The following is a 25,527-nucleotide window of genomic DNA, read 5'->3' as shown; positions in this document are numbered from 1 at the left end:
CCTTTATAAACTAGACCCCCCTACCATGTGACAGAGATAAGGTCCAATTCAAATCATGAGGACCAAATCTACTCTACTCCCACTAGGTAACACATGGTGCCCCAAGTATCATTTATTGTATAGCCTACGGTGCTATTCAAATGTTTTCATATCTAAAAAAAAATGTCCACAGTTCCCAACAATGTTACTAAGCTTATTTTTCACTTTGCTTTTGACAATATTTTCTACAGATTCTTATCAAAAGTCTATCTGTAAGAGTGCAAAGAAATATTAATATCCAAAGGCTGTGGTTTCAAAAGTTCATGGCCTTAGAAATATTTCAGCACTGGGTGCCTGTTTCTGTTTAATTTATCAAGAAACCTTAGTTATGCATAAAGAGTGCAAAATAAAGCACCGTAACATCACAACAAATGCAGCTAAATTTGACAGTCTCCTGGGACAACTTTAGACTGACCTAGTGAAATCCAAGAAACAGAATTTTTGCAGCCAACAGGCTTTTTAAAAAGTAGCAAACATGAGCTCTGAGTCAGTAACCATGTAATGGAAGTGAGCTAAGAACTAAGGGAAGAAAGACACTTTCAGATGGCGATTTATCAGAGGCAGTTCTGAAATATTTATAGATCTGCGATGAAAAGGAAAAAAGGAAACATTCGCTGAAAACTGTCTCACATCAGACCAGTCTAACCAAGGGGAAGATTTATATCAAAGGTAACTGCAAAATAAAAAATAAAGAATTAGAAAAACGATAATTTCTGCAAAAGTCCTGAGACCTGTCAGTTGTTCAGCTTAGCACTCAATGAAGGAAGTGATGATGAGAATTCTGCTTATGTGGTTATATTTAGTCGAGGGTTTACATGATCTTATCTTGAGGTGGTGTTGTGTTTATGCATTGAAGAGCAATATAACCAGCTGGTATTCATAGATTCATACATATCTCAAGGTCAGTGAGTCTGCTGACCACTTACTCATTGCCAGTACCCTCCCTCAGGGTACCCCTCTTTTTTCCAAGAGAGTCATACCACTCAATCCCAGAGTAAATTTGTGGGCACCCATCAAGTCATCTAGTTTATGTTTAAAAGAAGATGGCAATTTACACCATTTAACATGGGGGGGGGGGGAGTTTATTCCAGAGGCTTGGGAATTCTGGGTTATATGACTTGTCCCTCCACTTTGTTTTTTTTTTGTCTGCTGGTGGAGATTTAGGTCACTGGCTGTAGGACACTTTTGATAAACTGACATCAGTGCTGACAAAAAGTTGCACTTTTAGAATTAATGATACCCTGTCATGAGCGGGAAAATGGATTTGTGAGGTTAATGAATATCAGTGCCTGAACATTTCAAACAAAGCTATGTGTCAAAAACCTTGAAATGAAAGCGATCATGGAAACGTTGAGTGATACTGAAAACTTGGTAATATAGAGGAGTCTGAATTAGAGACATTTCACAACCTTTTTTGTAGTAGTAGGAGTTGAAAGTGATTATAGGATTTATTTCAGCCAAGGTACATGGCTGACCAGGGTTGCTGTAGTAATCGGTATGGATTATTGAACAGGGAAACGAAATACTTCATGAATGACATAGCCAAATATGACATCTTTTTAGATGATGACTTTTAGGTAAAATTTATATAGATTTTTTTTATTCATGTCACTGAATTGTTTTCATAATTAAATGTCAAACTGCTGGAAAGAAGTTATCTAGTCAAAAAGTACTGTACACTGATAGGAATGCTTATTGAGGAATGTAGCAACTCCCAAAATGTAGTAAGATGAAGGTTTTTGGATTCCCATGTGGAAATGACCTTTGCAGCGTCCCTGTTCCTATATGACTGGAGCAGATCAGGTTTAAAAGTAACTGTGTCTTGAAGAAGAGCATTCATACAGCATGAGCTTCTGAAATTTTACAGTCACGTTTCTAAATGAATGCACTCAAATATGTGTGCTGGATAATTTTGCAGGTGCATAATCTTAAGCTTGCCACACTTTTTATGGCAAAGGAAGGGGAAGGAGTAGGTGGTACTTCTGCATTGTCACAGTAATCAGACTTGGCAAAATATCTGACATTTAATTAACTCATAACTTCACATTTAGTGTAACACATGTAGCTAGACAGGTAGGGTTCTGGACTCCAATGTAAACATAGGCTGCTTGTGTATGTTTGAATCTAGCATCCTCTAGTTTGGTGTTAAGTATCTTTGTGTGCTGGATAATTAATTCTGCAGGTTATAATCTTAAGTTTGCCATATGTTTTATGGCAAAGGAAGGGGAAGGAGTAGGTGGTACTTGGGGAAACTGCAAGGTAAAGTGAAAGGAAAGGTTTTGAAAGGTTGCAAAATAGCTGGATTAGAAACAGTGATGTACTGAAGCAGACAGAAGTTAAAAATAAATAAATAAATAGTGTACTATTTAGCGGCCTAGCATGTTGTGAGAAGTTCTACTCGTGAATGAGAAAAGTGAAAAGCAGGTCAAGATCATTCCTCAGAAATGCATATTCAGGTGTACTTTGCATTGTCACCTCAGCTGCCAGTGCAAGCACAGAGTATTAGTGCAAAGAACAAAAAGACAACTGTCCCTATTAGTAAATATGGTGTACTAATGATATCCGCATGTGACCGTGGTTGTTTTATGTATGTTTAGTAATTGCTCTGCGAAAGCTCATCTCTCTGAATTTTAATTACGTCTGAAATAGTGTTATGATAGCTACAGAGTACTTTGGAATTACACTAGGCTCACAGAATTGATCTAAACCTCTGGATTCTCCCCTGCTCTTTAACAATGAGGAAGACCAGCACTTTAACTTTGGGTTAAGCATAACAAGCAGATACACTTTCGGTAATGTTAATGCAGCCCTCCCTCCTTGACCTTTCCCAAACTTGGTTTGTGACCACTTCCCAAAAAGATTGGACAGCTGTAAACTAATCATGTGTACTAAAAGTGGACTCGGATGCTACTTTGAACCACTGTGTTCACCTACAAGCCGCCTTTGTCCCACAACAGCAGAAAAAGGACAGAAGGTCTGTGCGGACTTATTTTTCCATAGTCGGCCCATGCTGCAGTGACAAAGTGACATGGTTCACACAAACAAATTGGTTCTTTATAAACCTTATGGCAGCAGAGGGGAAGGTTCAATCTGCTGGGCAGACACTGCCAAGGTGGTTAACACACAAGTGCATTTTAGTGTCAGTGGCAAAATAGGTAGTACACTCACATTTGGTGCACAAGGAGGTAGGTTCTGTTCCCACAGCAGGTAGATGGATTGCTGACTCTGCAGTGCAGCATACTGGGGGTTCTTGCACTCCTGAGTGTGCTTTCCTTCGGATGAGACATTAAACCAAGACCCCATCTGTATAAGTTGGCGGTAGCTCAGATGGATGCAAAAGATCATACGGTACCGGGGAAGTTCTCTGGTGTCCTGGCCAAATTTACCCCAGTAGTATAAATACCACTTTGGGTCTCCCCTGAAAAGAGGCCTCTAACCTAGTGGGAATAACCCAGTGAACAAAGGATAAATAAATAAATAAAATAAATGTAGATAGTGATAAGTTTTTTATTTCGTTTTTAAAGGGATCGTAAGAGGTAATCCACCACTTTGCACCCTTGTTCAGAATGCCTCTTTTCAGACCATTCCGTCTCACACCATAGTAGCAGCTGGAAGACATTTGTGCAAGACATTCCGTCACTACTGTCTACTACTTTCAGCTGTATGATAGAGAGGGATGGAGCCCCAAATGTGGCCCAGCTAAAAGTAATCCAAGAGATGAAGGAGTATTGTAAGGAGCAAGGAGGGTGATTGGCCAATGCTGGATCACTTATCCCAGGGGGGGGAGTGAGTTGACTTGTAAGGGCAGTGTCTTGGGGTAAGACTTGGAGTGGTGCTGAATATGAACAGCGACCTATAAGCACAAGACCAGCTGAAAAATGTGCGCATTTGAGCCGAACATCTAGCATTCCCAACTTGTTTGATAGACAGCTGCAGCCAAACGTATAGCATTCCCAACTTGTTTGATGGACAGCTGGAGTCGAACTTATAGCATTCCCAATTTGTTTGATGGACAACTGGAGGAAGGCAGTAGGGAGTAATCAGAAATCTCCCAGTCACCCCCTCCTTGCAGCACTGATTGCCAAGTTCCCTAACTCATGACATTTTTACCTGGCATCCACCAAAAATGTGAGAGAAGGAAGGGGTCTAGCAGGAAAGCAAGGTTTGACGATGGTCACATGAGGAAATGAGGGGGGGGGGCAGAAACAGCATATAAATATAAACAATTGTCAACCCCTAAGCCTCTTGTCTGGAAAGATACAGTACTGTGTATTATGTCCATCTGTTTCACTTTTCCTTAATTCTTCCCTGAAGTAAGGTGGGGCATCTGTGTAAGGTACTTACCAGAACATTATATCTTGCTTCAGTATATTTAAAATCCTACCAGTCTACTGGATTTACTTCCATACTGACCTGGCATTATTTGTACACAGCACATATAGTTGCACTTTTTATAGGTTTAACTGTGTTTCTGTAACCATATCTTCTCAAAGGAAGGACTAAAAATGTTATAGAGTAAACTTGTTTTAGAGGTAGTCATACAATCTACAAAAGGTAAGAGCTGTGAAGGTGTAATATCTATGTCACTGTATGTAAAGAAGATGTAAAAGCTTAAAAACAACAGGCTGTGATCAGATGTGGGAAATTTAAATTCTACTTTGCTTTAGTGATACAGAAGTATCTTAAAAATCTACATATTATACCGAAGACTTCAGTCAACTATATTGTCTGTTTAGCTACAAAGGTAAAACTCCCTAACTACTTACTTAATGAAAAAAAAAAGATTTACAGAAACAAGGAAATCAAATTGGAAAAGGAAAAAAAAAACACTTGCAAATCACCTGGAAACGGGAAGTATTAAAACTTTAATAACACCGTTGTTTAGAGCTTTCATCTGTCACAGTACTGTACATTTCATTAGAAATTTCAAACGAGAGGGCAGCTGAGGGCAATGGGGTGATTTATTTTTTTACACAGATAGAAGTAATAACTTTCCTGCTTTCCTAACAAGGTTACAGGCATATAATGATAAACGAATGAAGTCAGGGAATTATTACTGTTTTGTTTTGTTTTTACACAGAGGAAAACAGAAAGATCAGCCTCCTTGTTGATGTAATTGGGGAAGAGTTCAAATGCATCACTTTTTAGGGTAAGGAAAAATGTGATCAGCTAACCAGCATCTTCAGTTTGCCCAAAAGGTAGAAAAAGCCAGAGTAGGTGACATAACAGGATCTTCTAACACACGTATGCATGCACACACGCACATGCACAACACAGGATGGCTGCATGTATGTATTGTTTTTATTTTAGTTGGCTATACTTAACCTCCAGGTCAGTTTGCTAGTGCACAGGTTTTTACACACACTAAGCAATCTGCTAGTGAAGGAGAAACAAGGAAATGCTATTTGCCTGCAGGAGATATAAAAGGTTCGTAAAGTCACATAGGAACTGCTGCCTTAACTTCTCCAAGTCATATATCAAGGGACTACTTTATGTATCGTTTTTTGTGTTTTGTATGAAAAAGACAAAATTGTAGAAGTCAGAAATAGTTGAGAGAGAGCAGAGAAAAAGTATGGCTTAAAAAAAAGCTTACCTGTAATTTGTTGTTGGTATTCGGTGTTACCCTTCAAAGCAGAGGATTCCAGACAACAAGTGCACTAAACATCAGCTACCATATCAAACTACACGTCAGCTCTCAGATGCCATAAATTACACTTATCACGTTGATTTTGCCCTCAGGTTCGTTTTGCTGCTTTAAATTAAAACCATTTACAATCACTTAAAACCATTCAAAATCATTCTACCAAAGCCTGTGCAAAGGTTTCTCAAGTTTAACTTCAGGAGATCTGGTGTTGTTAAACACATTAGATTGCAAAATAAGTCTGTGTCCCTTTGTTATGATTTCCGAAGACCCGTTGATAAGGTCTTGATAGCTTATAGGCTAAAATACAAAGCCACCACAGCACGTGTATGATTATTGTACAGAAGTAACAATCTGTAATCTGAATATGTGCAGTGGAAGGCAGAGGAGTGTCTGCCCCTGCGGGCTGTGAATGCCAGTTGCAAGAAGCATCTAGAACAAACATGCCACTGCAGTTCCTGAAAGCTGTCAACTGGAAGTTTGACTATACAGGTTCAGTCAGTTCTCTGCATACATAGTTTCCTTGTTCTCTGAAGAAGAGGCACTTTGAGAAACCCTTGGGCAGAATTTAATCAGAGTATTCAGGACAATGTATTCGTTCCCGTTTTCCTTCCATAAGAGTGACCCTGAGTAACCTTTTGCCCTGCTGTCATTCAAAACTTACACCAAAGTACATGTCTGATTTTACTATTTGCTATGACACTGAAGTAAAACAATTATGTTTGGATAAAGCTCATTTGGAAAGGTTAGCCTATTACTTTGATTTTTTTTCTGTTTAGACACACACACACACACACACACACACACACACACACACACACACACACACGCACACGCACACACACACACACACACACACACACACACACACACACACACACACACACACACACACACACACACACACACACACACACACACACACACACACACTCACACACCGTTTGAGAGCATAACCAGAGCTAAGACAGCAAAATATAGCAATACTGCAACACAGTGGCCTAGAATTGCACTTCAGCAGATGGAATTGCTGTTAGCTAACTACAAGTGATTTCGTATATCAGCTTGTTTACATGAAAATTCTAGTAAACCCAACAGATCTGTAACTTCTACAGAAAGGCTTTCTTTGTTGGAGGGAAGCCTTCTAGCTTATCAGTGGGAGTAGTAAGCACTAGGTAGCCTATCTACCACAAGAGGAGTGGTTCCTGGCCCAGAAATTGTAGTTTATTGGCCGTTTGGACAGTTTTTCCATCTCTCTCAACTTTCTGGTTTAAAAGCCCACATTTGCGCTTGTTTCCCGCCTTTCCTGTAACTAGTCTAGTTCAGATACAGACTTGCGGTATCCAGGACTGTTTGTAAGCTTCTGAGCGTTGCCAGAGTCTGATCTTCATTTTTTCCTTAGATCTACTAGTTCTCTCCTCTCCTGCACTTCTACTAGCTTATTAGTCTAGCACTTTACCAGACTTCTTGTAGCAATTATTGTAGCACACAAAAGGACTACCAGCACTAAACGTTCTACAAGAAAACAAATCCAATACTTATTATCAATGCCCACCCCTCCAGGCATGTCTAAAGGTCAGTTCCCTGTGCTTTCTCCTATTAACCTGGTGAACCTGGGCTTCCTGAGGCAATGTAGCAACTGCCTCATGTACACCGACAACCCTCTCCTCTTACCTTCCAACACTCAGACTTGCGAGAGATGCACTTATATATCCAAACTGGAAGCCATGCACTCTCCAGCCAAGACCGGAATAGCTTGGCAAAAGGAGAAGGTCAACATTTGCACCACACCACATGGAACACAAAGCCCTCCAGAACACACATCAGCAATGCCTTCACATAAAAACACAAACCACACACCCACCGTCGTGAAGACTCTCAATAAAAATCTACCCAAGCAGCAGAGACCTCCAAGGCAGACATGAACTCGACCACCACAACACAACACTAATCACAAGATACATAACTCTCCTAAAGAGAGTGCCACTCAACCAAAGCCCCTAAGGCAAAACAGCATGGCCAACACATTAGTCATAGGTGACTCGATAGTGAGGCACAATGATGTCCCACTCACTAGGTTGAATAAGGAGAAGGTAACAGTCATCTGCCTGTCTGATGCCAAGATCCGCCACATAACTCATGCACCCAGGTCCCTCAACAACAGGTACAAATATGACTCTGTCATTGTACATGTGGGTGTGAATGACCTGAGACGTACATCCCTGGACTACATGAAAAGAGACATGGAGGAGCTCTCGGATTATGTAGCCCAGGCGGGTATGACCCTAGCCCTGAGCAGCATCCTACCATCACCCAGAATTATACCACAGTACACGCAGAAAATGATTGATTTCAACAATTTGCTAAGTTTCTGGTGTCATTCTAAGGGGATCCAGTATCTGTCTGCCTGGGATGACATGATTAACAGACTTCAATACTTTGCCAGAGATGGCCTGCATCTGTCACCCCTGGGCTTCCAGATACTGGCCGAGGCTCTTGCAACCCCTATAGTGCCTTTTTAGGTGGTGTTCCAAAGACCATTGTCACAGTAACAGCTACAAACAAATGCAATCTGAGGGTCATGCTGTTAAATCTCAAACTCCACTCACTCGAAGCACTCCTTAAACTGGAGAACATCGACATTTTTGCTGTAACAGAGACCTGGTTCAAGGCAGCAGAAAGCACCCCTGCACTACCAGGCTATAACTCATTCCACACCTTTCGGCCCCAAAACTTGGACCGAAGCTCCAAAGGCAGTGGTGTTTCCATATTCATAAAATATGCGCACACCTCCAGACTGGTAGCCCAACATAATGCATCAGAGATACTGCAGGTGCAGCTAACATTGGGTAAGACAGCGATTCAGGTCGTAGCCTGCTATAGGTCTCCAACCATGTCCTAAGACTTGCACTCCATGTTCCTAAGCACCCTGAAGAATATTAGGGTCCAACCTAATACTCTCTTACTAGGCGACTTCAACTACCCCTCCATTATCTGGGTAAACTACTCATGTACCAATACACTTGCCCAACGTTTCCTGAAGTTCATTAATTCCAATGCCCTGGACCAGCTTGTTCTTACCACCACTAGAGGTAGCAGCATCCTTAACCTGGTCATTAGTAACATGGGCGAATGTTGCTCTACACCAGTAGTCAACTCCTCCGACCACAAACTAATCACCTTGGAAATCCACCCCCCCTCGCAAAGGTAACCACCAGGAAAACTTCTTCAAAGCTAACTTTGGGCTCCTAAAAACAGATGTGGCTAACTTCACGGCACCCATGCAAATGGAGAATAGTTGCGTGACCGTAGAATCATACACCAGTGCACTGTAAGAACACATACACAAATGCATGGATCTCGCCATACCCAATAGAACCAAGGCGCTCTCCTCCAAAAAAAGAAAGCCAATCGGGTGGTCCCCTGCCATAAACAAACTTTACAACAGAAGGAGAAAACTGATGCGGAATAAGGTGAAGTCCCAAGACTGGAAAAACTCCCTCATCAGCCTCAACAAAAAGTTGAGATCCCTCATCAAATCCTCTAAAGCTAGCTATGAAAACAGAATTGCAGGAGATAGTAAAGAAAACCACAAGGCCTTCTATAGTTATGTAAAGAATCTCCATAGCAATACCCAGATTTGCTCTAAGCTACTGCACAATGGTACCTCCTATACTAAGCCAACAGACAGTGGCAGTATACTGGCTGACAGATTCAGTGCCAACTTTACCCCTCTCTCCCCCCTCAAAGGACCAATCACAGTACCAGTAGATTGCCAGGCACCCAGTATTACTGATGCACAGGTTAAAACAGCGCTGTCCAAGGCCAAGAATACAGCTTCTATGAGACCTGACAATATCCCTGGTTGTGTTCTACATTAACTAAAGAATGAACTGGCACCTCACCTGTGTGCCCTGTTCAGTCACAGCCTCAACTCAGGTTTTGTCCCTACCGAATGGCGCATTGCTACAGTCATCCCTCTCCACAAAAGAGGAGCGACTACAGACCCTAGGAACTATCGCCCCATTAGCCTGACAAGTCTGATATGCAAAGCTATGGAACGCATCATCATGGACCTAATAAACAAGGATATAGGGAATCTCCAAACTCTGGATCCCACACAGTTTGGTTTTGTGAAGGGTAGAGCATGCCTGCTCTACTTGGTCGACTTCTTTGATTCAGTCACCAGAGCTGTGGATGAAGGCAAGGTGGTTCATACAGCCTACCTTGATCTGACCAAGGCTTTTGATACCATTCCCCACTCAGGAATCATAGAAAAACTCACTAAGCTTGGCATCAACCTCTGTATAACTAGGTGGGTTGCAGATTGGCTCACAGATAGAACCCATAGTGTGAAAGTAGCTGACTCCAAGTCAGACTGCCGACTAGTCACCAGTGGAGTCTCACAGGGTTCTGTCCTGGGTCCTCTCCTGTTCGGTATCTACTTCTCTGAAGTCCAGGCCAACACGAAGGACTGATAAAGTTTGCAGACGATTGCAAGTTGGGAGCTATTATTAACTCCCCAAGAGATGTTGACATCCTACAGAATGGCCTCACTTGAGACCAACGACTGGTGTCAGAACCATGGCCTTAAGCTCAATGCCAAAAAATGCGTCGTCACCCTCTTTGGGAAAAACCCAGTTCCCATGAACTACCACATTGATGGTAGTCCACTGAACACAGAAGGCATTATAAGAGATCTGGGAACACAGGTTGACAGCAACCTCTCGTTTGATCACCACATTGCCACTGAAGCAGTATGAGTGAAGTGTCACTGTAATTGACCCCCTAAAGCTTCGTCCACTTACTGTTTCTACACCACATCTGTCCTGGACAACACAAACAACACCATCTAACTCTACCTATAAATGTGTGAGCAGTAACCTGTAAGTGCATGTACGTGTGTGTGTGTGTGTGTGTGTGTGTGTGTGTGTGTGTGTGTGTGTGTGTGTGTGTGTAGATATATATACATATATATATATATATATATATATATATATATATATATATATATATATAGATATATAGATATGTATGTGTGTGTGTGTGTGTGTGTGTGTGTATATGTGTATATATGTGTATGTTATGTATGTATGTATATATGTGTATGCATATATATGTATATATACTCTTACATGTATATTTGCTTGAATGTATATATGGAGAACTTAAACATTTATATACTCTTATTCAATTGTGAAATATCTTGCAATGCTTTACCAGGTTCTTATCTACTTCCATTGTATATTTGTACACTTGTATTTTCAACCAAAAGGAGGAATATCCTCTTATTGTATACTAATGGCTATAAAGTCTGCAATCTGTATGCTACTACTTGCAATGTCTCTTTTGTAAATTTTTCTTCTCTCTGTAAACTTATGGAGTTTTTCTCCCCAGGACTCCGCTGAAAGTGGACACTTGTTGTCCAATCAGACTATACTGGCAAACAAATGTTAAATAAATAATAAATGATAATACTCTAGAAAATATCTTACATTGGCTAGCTTCTAACTATCCCCAGAAAACCATTGTCTTGGGGGACTTTAACACTGATTGGAACACCTGTTCCTCTGAAACTCCCTCCACCCATTTAAACCTCCATGGGTTTACTCAGATTATTGCCACCCCCACCAGATTTAGCAAAAATAGAGTCAAAGATAGTATCCTTGACTGGATACTTATTAACAGCCACCCCCAAAAGTACAAGTCAGGTACATTACCTGATGATCTAAGTGATCACTGCCTTACCTATATTATTAGGCTCAAAGCCGACATTCCCAAATAGCCCACCTACAAAACTATACGAAACGTCAGGAACTTTAACCTTAACAACGTCCAAAAAAGAACTCAAAGCATGTCATTGGAATGTCTTAAAATGACTCCCATTACAAGAAGCAGTTGAGTACTTCAACACCAGATTTCTGGCTATACTTAACCACCATGCTCCTACCTGTACCATCCATGTAAAAGCCTCAGTTGCACCGTGGCTATCTAAAGAAACAAAAAACAAAATTAAACTAAGAAACAACGCCTGGGCCAGGTGGTATGTTACCAAAGCCCCTATGGATCAAGTACGATACCGGCAGCTAAGGAACCAGACCAAAAAAATCTGTCATTCTAGACAAAAAAATCACTACACCCTCCTACAACAAAAATGTCAGCTAAAACCTCAAAAGTTCTGGGCTGGTATTAACAATCTTCTCCACCCAGGCCATTCCGCCACTCCTACCCCATGAGCTGTCCTTGATAAATCCCCTGTAGAAATTGCAAACAGCTTCAGTTCCTTCTTTACTGAAACTATCCAGGCTCTAGCTACACATCTCACTCCATCGGTCACAAACACCAGCTCTAGCACATCTAGCCCTGATCCACCCAGCACCCAACCCACTTTTACCTTTCAAACCGTACCTACCACCCTATTCTGGACCTTACTCAAAAAGCTAAAACCTACTACACTAGCTGCCGACCACCTCCCAGCTGAATATCTTCAAAAAGCAGCTGATGCCATAGCACTTCCCATTTCTGTTCTGAGCAACAGATCCATCTCAGAAGGATCGGAAAATATCACGTTATACTTCTCCATAAAGGAGGAAGTTCCACAGAATTAGACCTATAGTCATTCTTTCACCACTAGCTAAAATCTTGGAAAGATGCAGACACAAGCAAATCATGCACTTTCTTATTCAAAACGGAAAGCTTGCCGACTCTCAGCATGGCTTTAGGCCATTCCACAGTACCACCACGGCTCTTCTATCTTTCTCTAATGTCATCAATCTTCATCGTAACAGCAACAAACTATCTTCAGCACTTTTCCTAGATCTCTCAAAAGCTTTTGATATGGTTGGTTAACCATCAGCTACTGCTCAATACCCTACAAACCATCGGTTTAGACCAACACGCAATACAGTGGTTTCACTCCTACCTAAACGGTAGACAGCAGGATGTCTTATGGCAGAGCAAGCTGTCATCCCAACTTCCTCTAACCCTAGGTGTCCCACAAGGGTCCATACTAGGTCCCCTTCTTTTCTCTATCTTTATCAATCATCTGCACACCACCATCCCAGGAGCCACCAGCATCCAATATGCAGATGACTCAATGGTAATATGCTCCGCTTCCTCTCCTACATAACTTCTAACCCTCACCCAGACCACTTTCAGCACGGTAAAAACATGGCTAGCTAATCGCCACCTGCTTCTAAATCCTGACAAAACCAAGCTACTACTTTTCTTCCCTTAACAGTAGAATTTCTCCTCCTTCCTTCAGCATCAAATCTAGCAATGACACCGTTATCTCCCCTGATGACCATACAAAGCTTCTAGGTGTAATAATAGACAAAAACCTTAAATTTGATAAACATGTCAATCACACTATTAAGTCCGTCAACAAAAAAACATGGCTACCTGTACAGAACCAAACATTTCCTCACCCCCCCCCCCCCACAGCTAGGGTAGCTATTGCAAGATCACACCTCCTCTCTACCCTTATGTATGCCTCCCCTGTACTCACCAACTTGTCCAAAACCAATCTCAACAAATTATCAGGATGTTACAATCATATAGCCAGCTTTGCTACTGCCATGGCTTTTAGGACCTACCATTGCCAGAACCTCAAAGCACTAGGATGGCTAGAGAATCCTACCCTTCTACAGTTCAACCAGCTTATAGTAACACATAAAATACTCCATCAACCTGATAACACCCCTGCCCTCAAAAATATTCTCACCCCTCATAGTGCCCCCAGGCCATTATGCTCAGCTGATAAACTAATGATACTGACCCAAAAATCCAACAACTCTGCAGGCGATGCTGTATTTGCCAACTCAACTGGTAAAATCTGGAATCTACTCCCTACTACCATTACCAAGGAAACCTCACTACCCCTATTTAAAAAAGAACTCAAAAAATACCTCACATCTCATTGGCTGCGCTCTTGTTCTAAACCTGACTAACAACTTCACTAATACAGGTCTTGCTAACCAACCTGCTGTTTAGCCAGGTGTCTATGTCTCATAGCATCTGAATGTCTAAGCATTGTGAATTATGAGATATGATTGTATTCTATGTTCACATTTTCTGATACGTCTGCCAATCTGATGTAGGTCTGCACATTGTGTATATTGATATCTGCCAGTATTCTTTGTCTATATTTTTCTAAACATGTCTGCTTGTGTTTATTACTCAGTGATGTATGTACTGTCTCTTTTTTGGTATGTGGAGCTTTTCTCCCTGGGCCTCCGCTGAAAAATGGACATATACCCAGTCGGGTATAAAGAAATAATTCCTGTAGCAGCCATGCACTGAGATTAACAGTTGGGTACCAGGGACAGGATAAGCACTGTTTGTGATGTAATCAATTATCTTTCTTGATTATTAAGTCTGTATGTTACATATCTTGTTCTAGCTTGGTATGTATCTATTTTACAAAAAAAATAGCAGATTTTGCTTGTATGGCTGTACCACCTTGAATGCGCCTGATCTTGTCTGATCTTGGAAGCTAAGCAGGGTCAGGTCTGGTTAGTACTTGGATGGGACACTGCCTGTGAATACCAGATGCTGAACCAGTAACCCCATGGAGTTTGTTATTATCAGCACAAGAAGTCAATTTCCACTATGTCTTTATGTCCTTTATTTTGACTGACAGTTTGAACCAAGAGAAATTAATTAATGACTGTTTCAGTAATGGAATTAGATCTTTTGTTACGTTTCAGTCAAAAAGGACTGATCTTATACAAGCCCTAAGTAGTCATATAAATCCTAAGTATTTACTGGGGAAGAAAAAACTGAAGTAACATCAACATTGATTAGTGTTGACAAGGCTGCCTTAGCTTGGTATGTGCTGTTTCTTGAAGGAAATTGCCTTTACTTGGCAACTTAAAGGTGTGTTTCCTTCAAGGTCTCTGATTGGCTGTGAACTCATTGCTTTGAAAAAAAAGGTGTTGGCTTGAATTTAGCCACATGATTAGTATTTCATTCATTTACCTTAGCCCTGTGGAATCTGATTCTTTATGATCTGAGGAAGGCTTTTAGCTGAAAGTGCTCATCATATACAAATCATCAAGGACTTTGTTTTATTGCTTTACGTCTCAATTTAAGTCTTAACAATTAAAGTTTTTATTTTATTCTGAAGAGCATTTTTAGTAGCCTGTGGTGGTGTGTTTCAGTTTTTACACACACTTGCTTAGTTTTTGAAACCACCTTTGGCAGTCACAGGAGAGTTTCTTTCTCTGCTTCTTAATAATAAGAGAGGAAGAACCCTAAGGATACAGTAGCAGTGATACAAGGTGTGTCATCCTGGAAAGGTTAACATTGTATTTTGACTGTAACTTGTAACTGCCTCATAGGGCAGACAGACATAGGAAAAGAGAGTCTGCCTGAATGCTAAACAAACATCCTACTTTCTTAGTAAACTTAAAACAAAGAAAGAGAGTGATTCAGAAATCTCAGGTCACTTGTAGAAGATCTTTAATTGGGGTGGTGAAGTTTCAGACTGTCTGTAGGTTTGCACCCCCTCCCCCCAGCTGCTGTTGTACAAGAGACATTTGAGAATATTAGAAGTATGCAGTAACAACTTCTGTTTAAAGCACTTACCATTATATAGCAATACTCCAGGAACCTTTTGCAGCAAACTTAGCACAGTATAGTGGTACTTTCTCCCTGAAGCATTTACAGTAGACTTAGCACTATATAGCAATACCCACTGCTTGAAGTGTTTGCAGTAGACTTAGCAATGTACAGAGATACCCCTTTCAGGCAGAATCTGCAGTAAATTTAGCATTGCATAGAGATACTGACACCTTATGACATTGGCAGTACGCAGCACTCGACAGTGGTACACACTCCTGGCATTTGCAGCACACAGCACTGTATAGTGGTACTTACTACAGGCAACAGACTCAGCACTCTGTAGTGGTACTTACAACAGGCAGCAGACAGCATTGTATAGCGGTACTTACTACAGGCAGCAGACTCAGCACTGTATAGCAGTACTTACTACAGGCAGCAGACTCAGCACTGTATAGCAGTACTTATTACAGCACTGTATAGTGGTACTTACTACAGGCAGCAGACTCAGCACTATATAGTGGTACTGCAGACTCAGCACTCTATAGTGGTACTTGCAACAGGCGGCAGACAGTACGGTATAGTGGTACTTACTACAGGCAGCAGACTCAGCACTCTGTAGTGGTACTTACTACAGGCAGCAGACTCAGCATTGTATAGCAGTACTTACTGCAGGCAGCAGATTCAGCACTGTATAGTGGTACTTACTACAGACAGCAGACTCAGTACTGTATAGCGGCACTTACTGCAGGCAGCAGACTCAGCAGTGTATAGCGGTACTTACTACAGGCAGCAGATTCAGCACTGTATAGCGGTACTTACTAAAGGCAGCAGACTCAGCACTGTATAGTGGTACTTACTACAGCCGGCAGACTCAGCACTGTATAGTCATACTTATAAGAAGCAACAGAATCAGCACTGTATAGCAGTACTTACTACAGGCAGCAGACTCTGCACTGTATAGCAGTACTTACTGCAGGCAGCAGACTCAGCACTGTACAGTGATACTTACTACAGGCAGCAGACTCATCACTATACTGTGGTACTTAACTACAGGCATCAAACTCAGCACTGTACAGCGGTACTTACTACAGGCAGCAGACTCAGCACTGTATAGTGGTACTTACTACAGGCAGCAGACTCAGCACTGTATAGCAGTACTTACTGCAGGCAGCAGACTCTGCACTGTACAGCAATACTTACTACAGGCATCAGACTCATCACTGTACTGTGGTACTTACTACAGGCAGCAGACTCAGCATTTTATAGCAGTACTTAACTACAGGCAGCAGACTCAGCACCATATAGCAGTACTCACACTGGGCAGCATTAGCAGCAGACTTTGGCAATTTCAGATTGCTTAATTCAGTGGACCTCATGAATTGAAACTCTGAAAAGATTATCAAGACGTGGGAAGCATAACCAAGTACAAGAAGAAGGTAGGAATCAGAGCAATAAAAACAGATTCTTGTGCAGTCTGACCACTGCTGTTTAACATTTTGTTAGTGTGAGGTCCCCGGTAGGAATCAATGTCACTGATATGGAGACAGGAAAAGAAGTAGAAGATCCAAGAGCAATCGCTGCTGCTTTCAAGAGTCTTTATGAAAGTTTATGTACTGAGGAAGATGTTCATCGTGTTTCACTGTTGCAGTCATTACTCTTGGGGTTATCCTGCTGGTAGGCTACCCACAGTCGGCCTGAATTCCAAAGTCTAGGTCCGGCGTCGGTTGCTGTTGTCCTTCCCTGACGTCAGTGCACCAGGGGTATAAAAGATGCAGCCGACGCTATTTTCTTCAGTCTTTCTTGCTGCGCGGTGCCCGAAGCAAAAGCAGTTCGCAAGTACCGGTTGGCCGACTCCTGAGATTTTCACAGACGAATTTCAGATCCAAAGTCTTCATTAAAGCTAAGTACCCCGTTGGGGAAACTTTTTTCTTGCTCCAGACCAATGTCAGAAAAAGTTAACAATTGCATTTCTTGTGGGAAGCAAATACCTCATAAGGATTTTCATTCTTACTATATTCCTTGTCTAGGCCCTGATCACAACATTGCTAGCTGTCGGTTTTGTGCTAGATTTAACCAACGCACTATTAAGCATCGGTACGATTTTGCTTTTCATTACTTTGGCCGAAGATTCAATTATATAATGCCGTCGGAACAGCCGATGACCGGAGTTTCTAAAAAATGCAAGGAAAAAGAAAAGGACAGGCATCCAAGATCCAAAATCGATGACAAGGCTTCCGCTAAGCCAGTCGCCGGTTCTCAGTGAGGCGCTTTCACAGCCCCTGACACCCGCTACCTCAGAGCCACAGGCCGCTGACGACTCCCATGTGGAGCCAGCTAGGCCTCTGGATACTCAAGGTATTGGACACTCAGAAACCATTCCCTCAGATGGGTCCAGAGCCGCTGAGCAGGCATCGGCTTCTGAGGGTGTTTTCAGACCTACACAGCTATATGTAAAGACTACTTCAGCTTCCAAAGCAAAGACTAAAGCAGCTTTAAAGACAAAGAAACAAGTACAGCATTCTCCAGGACAGACTTCCATGCCTAAAAAACAGATGCTCAAAATGGCCGAAGACCTAATTACCTTAATCAGGGGTTCCCATCCCCCTCCTGACAAGAGGCCTAGGCAAGAGACAGATTATGACTTTTCAGATCAGGTTTCCATTTCCTCTGACTCCTCTTCTGTACAGGAATACTCTCTTCCTCCCTATGAGGATTCTGATGCTGAAGAATCTATCCCTTCAGCCTCTCCTCTTGAGGATTATTCTTTTGGGGAAACCCTGCATACCATGAGGGAGCACTTCCACTGGGAGAGCCAAGATTACTCAGAATCAAAGAAAAGGCTTAGAGATTTTCTTTTACTACCACAGGCCCCTTGCTATTCCCCCTGTGTTAGACATTGTAGATGATGTATTTTCAGAGTCCGGCCTAACTCCTGACTCTTTACCTCCAGCCCCTGTTAAACCAGACAGATACTACAGGGTTCCAGATTCACATAAATTTATTTTTAAAAACCCTGCTGCTGACCCAGAAACTATTTCTCAGGGTCCCAAAGGGGTCAAGGCTGCTACTGCAAAAAACCCTATCCCCTCTGACAGGGATTCAAGGGCATTAGGCAGATGGGGGAAAAAGTTTACACTTCTGCTACTTTGGCTGTGAGGGCTTTACATTGTCAATTTCATATGATTAAATATCAGCAATACTTAATGTCACTGCTAAAACAGAAAATGTTGGCAAATTCTGACTGTGCAGAAAATAAGGAAATGCAGGATTTATTGCATGCAACTGAACAAGTGGGAAAGCATACATTGCAATGTGGTTTTGATTCTCTGGAGGTCTCTTGCAGGGCCGCAGTTATGGGTTCTGTCATTAGGAGACATGCTTGGTTAAAGGAACAAAATCTGCCTGATCATGTTAAAGCAAAATTATTAGATGCGCCATTACAGCATGATACCTTCTTTGGTCTTAAAGCAGAGGAGGTTTTGAAGAAAATGGAGGACAAAGCGAAATCTATGCAAACAGTAAAGGATTTCTTACAGGTACAGCCACCAAGATTTAGCAGGAACTGGCCTACAAAGAATTGGTTATTTCCAGTGTCAGACAAGCCACAAAGAGGCAGATACAGATGCCCCAGAGGTAGATATCAGCCCCAGGGCTCATACAGGCCCAAACAGTGGGGCTCTTCTACCTCCAAAAGTGGAGAAGACAAGTCACAGCCATACAGGAAACAGTCCCAATGACTTGCCTCTGCCAGCACCAAGCACTTATCTTTTGGCATCCCCCTTAGGGGAAAAACTAGCACTTTTTTTTCAAAATTGGCATATGATCACCCAGGACAAATGGGTCTTTAATATAGTGTCCCAGGACTACAGGTTCCACTTTCAGACCCTGCCAAAGGCAAAAGGTATGCCAGACCTACCACACAATCAATGGGCAGAGGCACAAAAAGAAGTTTCGTCCCTCTTGAACATGAGGACCATTCAGCAAGTGTCACAGCGAGAGCAGGGACAAGGATTTTACTCAAGACTTTTCTTGGTACCCAGAAAGGACAAAGACTGAAGACCAATACTGGACCTGTCTATTCTAAACACATTTCTGGACATTCCAAAATTCAAAATGTTAACTCTACAGCAGCTTCTGACCATGCTGGGCAGGAAGGCTTGGCTTGTAACTTTAGACCTAAAAGAGGCATGCCTGCATATCCCAATCAGACAATCCTGCAGAAGATTCCTCAGATTCATAGCTGGCTCAATGCACTATAAGTTCTCTGCACTGACCTTTGGCTTATCTACTGTGCCCAGGGTCTTCACAAAATGCCTGGCACCAGTTATTAAATTTTGCAGACAAAGGAGAATTCAAATATATCCTTACTTAGACAACTGCCTTATACAAGCAGAGAACAAGGACATTCTGCTACAGCTTCTGGCATTCGTAAAAAGATTGTTAATTTGCCTAGGGTACACAGTAAATGAAAAGAAATCAAAACTAGTACCCTCTCAAGAGATAATATTCCTGGGCGCAAGTTTAAATACAACTGCCCAGATGGCTTATCTCATGCCAGACAAACAAAGGCAACTGACTGCTTACTTCAAAATGTTGGCAACAAAGACCCAGTTATCTGCAAGATAAATTCTGCAGGCTTTGGGCTTCATGGCATCCTGCATTCTGCTAATTCCATATGCCAGACTGCATATGAGGAAACTTCAATGATACCTAAAAAGTGTTTGGAATCAACATTGCCAAAGCCTGGAAACATTAATTACCCTCATTCCTTGCCTGCAACAGGAGTTTCGATGGTGGGCACAGGCCTGTCACCTCAACAAGGGACAGCCTTTCACTCTACCCACAGCCAGGCAGTCAATAACAACAGATGCATCAGGTTATGCCTGGGGGGCCCACATAGCAGGAACATGTTTTCAGGGCATGTGGCCCACAAGCCAAATGCATCTACATATCAATCAAAAAGAGATGCTAGCTGTTCAGAATGCCCTGACAGCTTTCAAGGATCTACTTCATCCAGGACAACTACTGATAAGGACGGACAATACTACAGTCATGTGGTACATAAACAAGCAGGGAGGCACACATTCCTACCCCCTCTGCAGACAAGCCATGACTTTGTGGGACACAGCATTGACTTAACAAGTACACCTGCAAGCACAATTCCTGCCAGGAAAGAAAAATACTCTGGCAGACGAACTAAGCAGAAACCTCATGGATCCCCACGAGTGGAAACTGGATCCACAAGTCTTCAGCATGATAACAAAGGAATGGGGATGCCTAGACATAGATCTATTTGCCTCCCCTCACAACAGCCAACTACAGAGATTCTGCACAAGGACTTATCACAAGCAAGCATAGAAGGTGGATGCTCTATCATTCAGCTGGAAAAGCCTAACAGTATATGCCTTTCCTCCTCTGCCTCTCCTCCCTAAGGTACTCCTAAAGGTCAGACAAGAGAAGCCAAAAATTATTCTGATTGCCCCACACTGGCCACGCCAGCACTGGTACCCAATCCTAAAAAGTTTGGCTCAAGGCCCAGCCTGGACATTGCCTCTTATTACTCACTTACTGACCCAGCAAAACAATCAGATTCTGCACAGCCAACTCAAGACCCTAAATCTGGCAGCATGGCGGATAATGTAGCCATTCAAAACACAACTCTCTCTAAAGCAGTGATGAATGTTATTTTAGAGGCCAGGAGGCCCAGTACCAGAAAATCTTATGCAGAAAAATGGAAAAGATTCTGTGGTTGGAACCAGGCACAAGAAATTGACACATGAGTACCTAATATTCCTCAGATTTTACAATACCTAACTGAGATGCTGGACAAAGGCCTATCCGTTTCATGAATTAAAATTCATGCCTCTGCCATTTCAGCTCATTACAATACGGAACCGCCTATTTTTTCTCATCCATTGCTAAGGCAGTACCTCAGAGGGGCCAAAAACATAAGACCTCCTAGGAGAGCCCCAATACCTACATGGGACCTCAATTATGTCTTGGAAAAACTCACACTGCCGCCTTTTGAGCCAGCCAATACAGCTGAAGTAAAGTTCTTATCTTGGAAAACAGCTCTGCTCTTAGCAATAACCTCTGCAAGATGAGTCTCAGAGATACAGACACTCATGGCTCTGGAACCTTTCATCATTTTCCATCCAGACAGGGTATCTCTAAGGATGAACCCAACATTTATGCCTAAGGTAGTGTCCAGTGTGGCCCTTAACCAAACCATCCATTTGCCTACCTTCTATCCAAACCCACAGAATAAGGGTGAGAGACTCCTGCATTCTTTGGACATACAAAGGCAACTACGCTTCTACTTGGACAGAATTAAAGCTTTCAGAAAGACTGAGCAACTCTTAGTGGCATATGCTGCAGGATCTCAAGGAAAGCCTATCTCAAAACAGACTATTTCAAAATGGATAGGCCACTGTATTCATTTCTGCTACTCACAATATGGCAAATCAGTGCCCAAGGGCATTAGGCCTCATTCAACCAGGGCAGCAGCCACTTCAGCAGCCTTTCTCAGAGGAGTTCCAACCAAAAACATTTTAGAGGCTGCAACTTGGAGTTCAGTGCACACTTTTACTAAGCACTACCATTTACCTCTCTACTCTAAATCTAGAGCAGGCTTTGCCAATGCAGTCCTGCATGGCCTTATAGCCTCTCCTAATCCTATTTAGGCCCAGCCACTCAACCTCAGCTTTGGGATTCAACCCAAGTGTAATGACTGCAACAGTGAAACACGATGAACATAGTACAGTTGTGTACCTACCATAAATGTAGATGTTCGAGTGTATTCACTGTTGCATTCCAGGTTACCCACCATCCCCCTTTTTTCTTGGACTGGGACTTATCTATACTTCTCTATACTATACAACCTATGTGGTGTATTTGCTTGTAGATGAAGAAAATGTTTATTTTGCTGCATGCATAATTATTTGTCAAATTGATAGCCTACCATTTTGAGGGCACCTGACATCTGGGGCAAGAAAAACTGAAGAAAATGGCGTTGGCTGCATCTTTTATACCCCTGGCGCACTGACGTCAGGAAAGGGGCGACAGCAACCGACGCCGGACCTAGACTTTGGAATTCAGGATGACTGTGGGTAGCCTGCCAGCAGGATAACCCCAAGAGTAATGACTGCAACAGTGAATACACTCGAACATCTACATTTATGGTAGATACACAACTGTACTTTGCTACCACTGGGATAGAAAGATGGGTGCATTTTTAGCTAAAGTCAATCTCCTGAGAGTATTTATTCAGTAAAAATACACTGTGAAATTACAAATAATGTAGAAGGAAGCAGATTCAATCACTAATGAAACACCTAAGGGGAAAATGCTGGGACCTGGTGGTCTTTTAGTGGAAGTGCATTTGTTACGTACAGATGTTGCCCAGGTAATGACGGAAGTGGTTCCTGGTGGTCTTTTAGTGGAAGTGCATTTGTTACGCATAGATGTTGCCCAGGTAATGACGGAAGTGGTTCCTGGTGGTCTTTTAGTGGAAGTGCATTTGTTACGTACAGATGTTGCCCAGGTAATGACGGAAGTGGTTCCTGGTGGTCTTTTAGTGGAAGTGCATTTGTTACGTACAGATGTTGCCCAGGTAATGACGGAAGTGGTTCCTGGTGGTCTTTTAGTGGAAGTGCATTTGTTACGTACAGATGTTGCCCAGGTAATAACGGAAGTGGTTCCTGGTGGTCTTTTAGTGGAAGTGCATTTGTTACGTACAGATGTTGCCCAGGTAATGACGGAAGTGGTTCCTCGTGGTCTTTTAGTGGAAGTGCATTTGTTACGTACAGATGTTGCCCAGGTAATGACGGAAGTGGTTCCTGGTGGTCTTTTAGTGGAAGTGCATTTGTTACGTACAGATGCTGCCCAGGTAATGACGGAAGTGGTTCCTGGTGGTCTTTTAGTGGAAGTGCATTTGTTACGTACAGATGCTGCCCAGGTAATGACGGAAGTGGTTCCTGGTGGTCTTTTAGTGGAAGTGCATTTGTTACGTACAGATGCTGCCCAGGTAATGACGGAAGTGGTTCCTGGTGGTCTTTTAGTGGAAGTGCATTTGTTACGTACAGATGTTGCCCAGGTAATGACGGACGTGGTTCAAGGTGTGCAGAAATGTGACCTCCTGGACTTATCCTTCAGCATCACAGTCTGTCCAAAACTAGAGAAGGACTTGGCCAAGGGGGACAATTATCACCTCATCTTGTTTTTTTTTACACTTTTATTAAATTATCACTTAAGATACCTGCACATATATGTCAGTAGAAAAGAAAATAAACCATATTGACATTTTTTTCCTTTTACATGCATCATGTATAACATATCTTTTTTTATTTTATTATTTATATGATTGTATTTGTTTACCAGGAAAGTCCACTGGGCTTAAAAGAGCCCATTTTCAGTTGAGGCCCAGGGAGAAAAGCTTCAATAAGAACATGGATACAGAAAAAATATAAACATTAATTGGTACAGAAGTAGAAACAGTGTTACACATAGTAATTTCAGTAATGTGTCCAGAAAATATACATTAAAGCTGGAATTTAGTTGGTTGCCAGATGAATTCAATCAGGGAGGTATAAACCGAGACATATTAATAAGTATTATTGTGCCAGTATCAACAAGTGATAGAACAAAAATAAATAAATATGAAGAAAGTATCATCAGTCACTAGTAGCAAAAGACATAGGAGTTTAGTAATCATATAAGGAGAGTGAAGAGGTTAGGTTATAGAGCAGGTACATAGCCAGGAAGAGTTAAGATGATTTTTCAGTATTTGTTTGAAGGTGGTGGTGCTGCCTGTGTTTCTTATTAGAAGGTGGAAGTGATAGCTTCCGGATCTCTAATCTAATATCTAATGTCTTTTCTTTCTTTATATCATTATATCATCAGTCTAGTAAACATAAATACCTCATTGCTTCCTTTCCTTCCTTAAACCTCACTCCTCCTCCTGAACATTCTTCTGCATGTATTGTCACCTCACCTTCTTGTCGATCGTAAATATTAAGTACAATGCTGTGTTTTGGTGAGCAGAGTATAACTTATTCTGACTGACCTGATCTCACCAGCTCTGGCAGGGTTTGTGGCAGGTCACACAAGCACAGACCACATGTGGGTGTGTATCTGATGAAGGCTCAAAAGGAAGAGGTGGGGTCAACAGTGGCAGTCTTTGTGGACTTAAGGCCTTCCAGTCCATCTGATGGGTCTTCTTCTGGAAAGCTGAAGGGGATACAAAGTGCATTAACAGTGTCAGGTCTCAATTTAAAAGCAGTGGTTAAGTAATGAGATAAATATCAGATTACTTTGTAAGGCATAAAGGATGCAGGCAGGTTTGCCACCCCCACCGTCCCTCTTTCTTTTAGCTATTGAACCACTGACCAGAACCCTGCAAGCTAAGGAGCTAGGAAAGACCCAACTGTGTATTCACTGACAATTGTCTGCTGTAAATAGGTAACCCAGGTAACAATATATATGCTGATATTCAGATCTCCTGACTAAATTAGCATATCTGTTAGGGTTAAAATTTAAAATGCCAGGAAGATGGAGCTCTGTCCCAGCAACATGACATCAAGAAAGCTCGAGTGATTCCAGGATTCATTTAAATATGCTGTGTGTCAATTTATATCCAAATCCATGAAGAATGATAGAAGTAAATTTTAAACCTTTCTTGGAAAAGCTATTAATGTGGTCTCACATATGGACGTGTTTATGACTCGTATTTTAGATAGGCTGTTGATTGTCATCATGGTTTTATGCAGCTTCTGTACTATACTTTGGGGTATATTCCTTGTGCAGGGTCTCAAGCAGATTTTATGAGGATAAAGAAGTTGTTTATGAGGTTTATTTGCGATACAAGCAGGTGTAGACAATCTAAGGGAGTCTTGTATGCTTCAGTCTGGTGTTGTGGGGTGTCCTTATACTTTTAAACATACTACAGCCTTTACTGTAGAAAACTTATAGCAAGATGATTGAAGATCACCATATTTGTGCTAAAAAATAAAAAAAAAATAAAAAAAGGATTACTAGGGAGAGGCAGTGTGGCACTGTTAGCGTGGCATGCCACATTTTTACCTACACACGTAATGCAGTGGCATATAATTAATATTTCACACATAGCACTGAATAAAGTTAATAGGGATCCTAAACAACCACACCCCTGGGGATGGTACACTCTACTGTAGGGCCACCTATGTCAGGTGATCAGGAGCAGCAGGGTGTATTGTTTGGACTGGGTAAGGGTAAGCATGGTCATTTTCAGGAATATGATACAAGTC

General features: G+C 41.9%; 2 protein-coding genes and 1 pseudogene across 2 annotated transcripts in view; 2 read left to right on the top strand and 1 right to left on the bottom strand.

The window, feature by feature from the left end:
* Window positions 1-6,085, bottom strand: part of GGT1 (gamma-glutamyltransferase 1) — a gene marked incomplete in the record, with an annotated part of 1,527,627 nt that extends 1,521,542 nt beyond the window's left edge. The window contains 1 exon segment of the mRNA XM_044068834.1: window positions 5,633-6,085.
* The window catches only part of LRRC75B (leucine rich repeat containing 75B), a 508,949-nt gene that overhangs the window by 118,128 nt on the left and 365,294 nt on the right, over window positions 1-25,527 (top strand). The window lies entirely within an intron of this gene.
* Window positions 14,124-14,242, top strand: LOC122800536 (annotated as a pseudogene).

This window comes from Protopterus annectens, chromosome 4.part0, assembly GCF_019279795.1.
Source record: "Protopterus annectens isolate FY-2018-M chromosome 4.part0, PAN1.0, whole genome shotgun sequence".
Classification (NCBI taxonomy): domain Eukaryota; kingdom Metazoa; phylum Chordata; order Ceratodontiformes; family Protopteridae; genus Protopterus; species Protopterus annectens.
The sequence above is the reverse complement of the archived record's forward strand: the minus strand, read 5'-3'. Positions and strand labels throughout refer to the sequence as shown.